We start from the raw sequence: 6,260 nt of genomic DNA on the forward strand, positions 1-6,260 counted from the left end.
TACGTAGAAAATAAAATTGCATGGGAAAGGAGACAAATTCAGTGGAATATATATATATATATATATATATATATATATATATATATATATATATATATATATTATACCGTCCATTTCCATTTAGGTTGGACGACCTAGAAATAGCCTAGCATTCCTTGCCGTCTAGTTTAGGATAAGGTACCGAGCCCCATGCATTTCTCCACTCTGGTTGTGAAATGGTTATTTCAGACGTATGAAAGTTAAGGGAAAAACCGTCATTGCTTACGTGAACCTAGAGGTACCCTTGTAATGGCAATTGATATGGTAAAGTTACATTGAAGTGCCAGGGGGATAGTGCCGTTCAGTGCACCTCATTCGGTACAATGTAGGCATCACTTAAGGTTCTTTGCAGCATCCCTTCGGGCCTTTGCTGCAACCCCCTTTCATTCCCATTATTGTACCTCCATTCATATTCTCTTTCTCCCATCTTACTCTCCACGCTCTCGTAACAATTGATGCATAGTGCAACTGTGAGGTTTTCCTCCCTTTAGACCTATCAAGCGTTTTCACTGTCGATTTCTGTTTCAGCACTGCATGGCCTTTGTTCCTCCAGTGCTTGGCATGCATGCCAAAAGTTTATAAATCAGTCAGCTGAAAAGACCAGGTGAAAGTTTTCATGGTGGAAGCAAGTCGTGTAACCTTCCCTTCAGTCTAGGCGGATGAAATAGCTAGACTAATGTTTTGGAAGTTGTTTTTGCACAGTCTGTCATTTGTGATTCAGCAGTTCACTATATTGCTTAACTGTTGTGTTGTTTTTTCTTAGGATTCATCCACCGTTAGAGCAAGCGCCATATATGTGGCCATTTTAGCATTATTTCGCAAGGAATAATCAGTAAAAGATAAGAAGGCTTGCATCGTTTTTTTAAGTAGTGATATCATTTTGAAGACTTACCATTCCGAATCGTTAGACATCGGGAAGTGATAGCAGCTAATGACGCGAGTTTTATTCCCGAGTGCTGCTTTCTGCCATAAATACCTTTTCAGCCAATAAAAACTCGAAATTTTTTTTTATATTGAAGTAGGTTACACATATTTTCTGACTGTTCCCACTTTCCACTACAATTTTACAAATTTAACAGTGATTGCCTTGTGTGTATTAATTTACTCTGAGTGAGTGGGAAATTGGTTTCTTTCCTGCAATCAAACCAAAATGGTTACGAACATGTAGGAAGTTTTAATGTTGCCACTTTTCCCAGATTTCATAAAACCTTGATATAATTTGGAGTATCTTGTAGATCTGGCACGTGATACCCAGTTAGAAAGGATAAATAACTTCACGATTATTCTGCGTATTTAACCGTGAAGACTTAAAATGAGCGAAAAAACCGAAATTTGATGACGAGTAAGGATGATTTACAAAGAAATCACAGGAAAAAATGAAATCATACATTAAACTAATAGGATCCCAGAGAAAGAAAATGATGATTTATTTAGTAAATTATATGAGTGCCAGGTATCTGTGTTACAGACCGCTCAAGTATCTGTATATCGCAAAAAAGTCAGCCTGTTCCAGGAATGGTCTCTTGCTTCAGAGCAGCTCTTAGTAGGGATAACAACGATGGCTTTATGACATGGAGGTTACCGTATTATAATTCAGGATGAAGTTTGGCGCCGTAGCTAATGACTGCCATGTTTCGTAGTCATTTTGGTATGGCTACAGGCAAGGACCGTAAAGGGTCAATGGTAATTGGAGATATTATCTGTAGTAGTACTAAGTAGTTTGGCGAATCGCCACCAGGGCTGTGCAGCTCTTGCAGATGCCACAGTATTATAGATTCATGAATCACCTTATACCTTCACTGCTAACATATATACGATATTAACAAACTAATATTCCTCCACAAATAAAAGTTAGCATGACTAATCTTTGTATTTCTGATGAGATTTTGCAGGGGAGTAATTGGCCAGATTTCCTACTAAAATAAAGAAGGAAAGGTACTCTCGCGAACCATTTTAGTTTTTTGTTGTTCATTATCTTCACAGTGATACGTTGGGCAGCTTATGATTGCAAAAATGGTCACAGGGAAACTTCAAGAGGAAAATGAAGGCATTTCACGGGTAAGCAAAGTATACTGAATTTTATTGGGTTAATCTAAGTAGGCCTAATTTCTTTGGAAATATAGCAGTTTTTCTATAGTATTTTGGTTGCTTACTACCTATTAACAATTTTAGGTCTTTCTATGGTATTTTGGTTGCTTATTAACAATTTTACGTCAGTCTTGAAACGTGGACACAATACCTAATATGAAAAAAAAGTCTTCTTGCACTGGTTATTAGGCTATAATGCATAAGGGTAACCTCTGCTATAGTATTTTGACAATCATTACTAAGTACTAGTAGCTACTGACAATTCTTTGCAATAGGTAGGCCTACAGAATATTGTCATTGCCATCAGTTTTTTTTAAGTTGTAGACCTGTGAAGGCAGCAGCGTTAGGGTTGTTTTGACAAAATGCGCTATAGGTGCCTATAAAAATTTCCATTTCTCAAAGAATTTGTGATGTGTCACACTCGGGAGAGAGAGAGAGTAGCTAATTACGTATAGGCTATTTGTCACATTACATAAACAAACCGTATTAAACTACGTCCTTTATTCGATCCAGAGTAAAAATGGTTTAATGTTTTATACGTAACAAATCCTGGTTTAATGTTATCCTCAAACAATAATGTCTCAAAGCTTGGTAATAGGAAATAAGAAAAGTTAAATTTGATAGCCTGAGCCAGAGTGCAGATGCACTCGATACTCATTTGACAAGATGCTACGCCATACCTATTACCTATTTAATTCGTAGTATAAGCGCAACTTAATTTCGAATATATAAAAATGATTTCTCGGTGGTGAAAGTTAGCCCATCATGCCAAGGAAAAAACTAACCTGTAATAGGGTAAACAACCGACTGGACTGGCCAACTCACTGACTACCGCGTTTTTGGCCACCCTCCGAAAAAGTACTTTAACACGTCCTGACACCGGAGATGGTCATCAGTCATGAGTTGTTGGTGGTGATAGCAGGAGCTCAAGACCGTTACTCTCCTTTCGAAGTAAGTATTTTCTCTAAAGTTAGAAATTAAGGCATATTTTAAGATTAAACAGAGGGTAATGAAAAGTGTGGCCAACGCAGTGCACACTACCCCCATGACGCTTTCGAAATTTTTACTTACAACTAAAAATGTTTCTTATTGACGCCATCTCAATGTTTGCGGAGTCGCTTGTGTCAACAAACTTCCCATTTCCTGTGCTAAATCCGCACACCACTTTCATCACAAAAATTGTAAACCCGGCTTCTAACCAGTATTTTTTAAGGGAACTACGTTTTGGTAGATGATGATGAAGCGTGCACTAGGTAATTATTTAAATAGTAAAACGTCAATATTTTACATAATTTTTATGATTAATTTTAAAATATTCGTTATTGAAAAAGTAACTCGATTCCTGATTCAAATTTAAGTAATTATTTTTCGTAATGAGAACGTTTTAAGTCTTGTATTATGACGTCACGACTGCTTGACTTTCGTACCAATTGTAAATGAATTGCTATACTCAACTTTCTTGCAATACAGTTTACCAGTTATTCATGCAGATTGTTATCAGCTATTCATGTAATTGTTATAATCGTAATGCGCATATCATATATCTTTATTATTCACTTTTTGGATTATATGAAGATGTTTTACTGCCGGATTACCACCGTAGTGTGACGCAATCGCTTTTGCTCCATGGGCCTCTTGTCTGTTTTCGCACCATAAGAAATTAATGGGGCAGAATTTGCAATGACCAGAAAGTCGTTAAAAAAGGAAAGTTAGCATTTAGGAGCATATGTTTTGATTGAGAAAAATACACATTTATACAACAGCTAGCTTGTAAAAAATACTTGATTACAAAAAACTTGATTGACAATTAAGCAGCATACCTACTATGGGTTTCAGAGACAGTGCAAGCACGTTTTTTGGGAATATTTCTGTAACGAACACTCGTATCAGAACGATATTTTGCTACAGTGTATTACACCCAGTGCCGTAATTTATAAGGGTATCGTGAATCACTAATCGTAAAGAATAATGACACTTGTCCTTGTACCAAGAGACAAAAACTTCATTATCCAGAAATGGATCCGAACACAGCTGTAAAGAGCTCCACCTACCCTCTCTCCACCGCCACCCCCGTCCTTCTTCCTTCCATCACCTTCCCTTCTCTCTCTCTGAAAGTTGCTTCAGTTTAAACTTATTTTCTATGATTTTTCTATCTATCTATCTAATAATATACATTGTATATATTAAAGGATCCAGTCGGTTATTAGCTACCAGTTGATTAATTTGTTTATGCATTGATCAGCTCATCTCTCTCTGAAAGTTACTTCAGTTTTAACATATTTCGTACGAGTTTTTTCTATCTATCTATCTAATAATAGTTTACATTGGTGGATATATTTAACGATTCACTCGGTTGTTACCTGCCTATTGACTGATATGATTTTTACACTGATCCACTTATCTCTCTCTCTCTGTTTTTGTGGTGCCTACTGTAAATGGTTATTAGAGTGAGAGATCTGAATGTATGGTGGAGCAGTAAAACGATAGACACTATGATTCATGGTAAAGCGACTGTTATACTTGTGGTTGGTTACCGTCTTCGTAATCCTCATGTGGGCTCAGGGTATCAGCAATATGGTGCTTGTATTACGAAGGTGAAGAAGATATGGCCACCACGGAACTTAACTATCGGCTCGGTTGCAGAAATTCGTTTGTCACGCAACTTTTCAACTTTTTTAGCCATGAAAAAGTCGCCAATTGCCTTCAGATTGGTTTGAATAGGTAACTGTTCATAGTTACTTTGTGTTACAAATAAGAATTGAGCCTTTCTACCGGACATTCGTTAGAGTTAAACCCTTGATTATAGTGATGCACATATAACAGTCGCTTTACCATAAATCATAGTGTCTATCGTTTTACTGCTCCACCATACATTCACATATCTCTCACTCTAATAACCATTTACAGGTAGGTACCACTACCACAGAGAGAAAGAGAGAGAGAGAGATGAGCGGATCAGTGCATAAATAAATCAGTCAACTGGCATCTAACAACCAACTGGATCACTAGATACATACAAAAATGTATATTATTAGATATAGATAGATAGATAGATAGAAAAATCATACAAAATAAATTTAAACAAACAACTTTCAGAGAGAGAGAGAAGAAGAAGTTGAGGAAAGGAAGAAGGACGGGGGTGGCGGTGGAGGTGGGGGGGGGGGGAGGGGAGGGTAGGTGGAGCTCTTTACTGTTGTGTTCGTATCCATTTCTGGCTAATGGAGTTTTTGCCTCTTGGTACAGGGGCAAGTGTCTTTATTCTTTACGATTAGTGATTCACGATACCCTAATAAATTACGGCACTGGGTGTAATACAATAAAGCAAAATCTCGTTCTGATACGAGTGTTCGTTACAGAGTTATTGCCCAAAAACGTGCTTGCACTGCCTCTGAAACCCATAGTAGGCAACGTATATATATAATATATATATACTTGTTTCTCTATATAAAATTTTATACGGGTCTAAATGATAACTCCCCTCTATTAACGATTTCATGGGCGATTCAAATCTGGGCCTTTTTATTCATTATGGAGAGAAAAACAGCCAAGCGGCCTAGAAAGTGACCCTCGACGTCACGGCCACGGAGAGCCTGGCCACGTAGCCCCGTGAAAAAGAGTGAGAAGATAATAATAATAATGGTTTAGATAATATTATAAACGAGATAAGAATGGGAAATAGTTCTTATAGAAATAACAACATTTTAAAGGAAATACATTGACCTTAATGATAATATCAAGGGATTCAGTATGTATAAATAATATATATATATATATATATATATATTATTATATATATATATAGATATATATAGATATCTATATATATATATATATATATATATATATATATATATATATATATATATATATATGTGTCATTTTCATGAGTGGGAAAATAAACATTCGTACACAAACCTCTCTCTCTCTCTCTCTCTCTCTCTCTCTCTCTCTCTCTCTCTCTCTTTTACAGCTCGTAATTCGAAAAATGAACAAGAAAATATATTTCGTACTTCGATAGCATTAATTAAATACTTAAGTTTCTAATTCTCTATTTTTCAAGGAATCTCCATGGAAGGTTTTATTGTAAGCTTCCCCAACTTGACAAAAAAGAAAAAAAAAACGAAAAGCTCCAA

This window comes from Macrobrachium nipponense, chromosome 43 (genome assembly GCF_015104395.2).
Source record: "Macrobrachium nipponense isolate FS-2020 chromosome 43, ASM1510439v2, whole genome shotgun sequence".
In the NCBI taxonomy this organism is placed as follows: Eukaryota; Metazoa; Arthropoda; class Malacostraca; order Decapoda; family Palaemonidae; genus Macrobrachium; species Macrobrachium nipponense.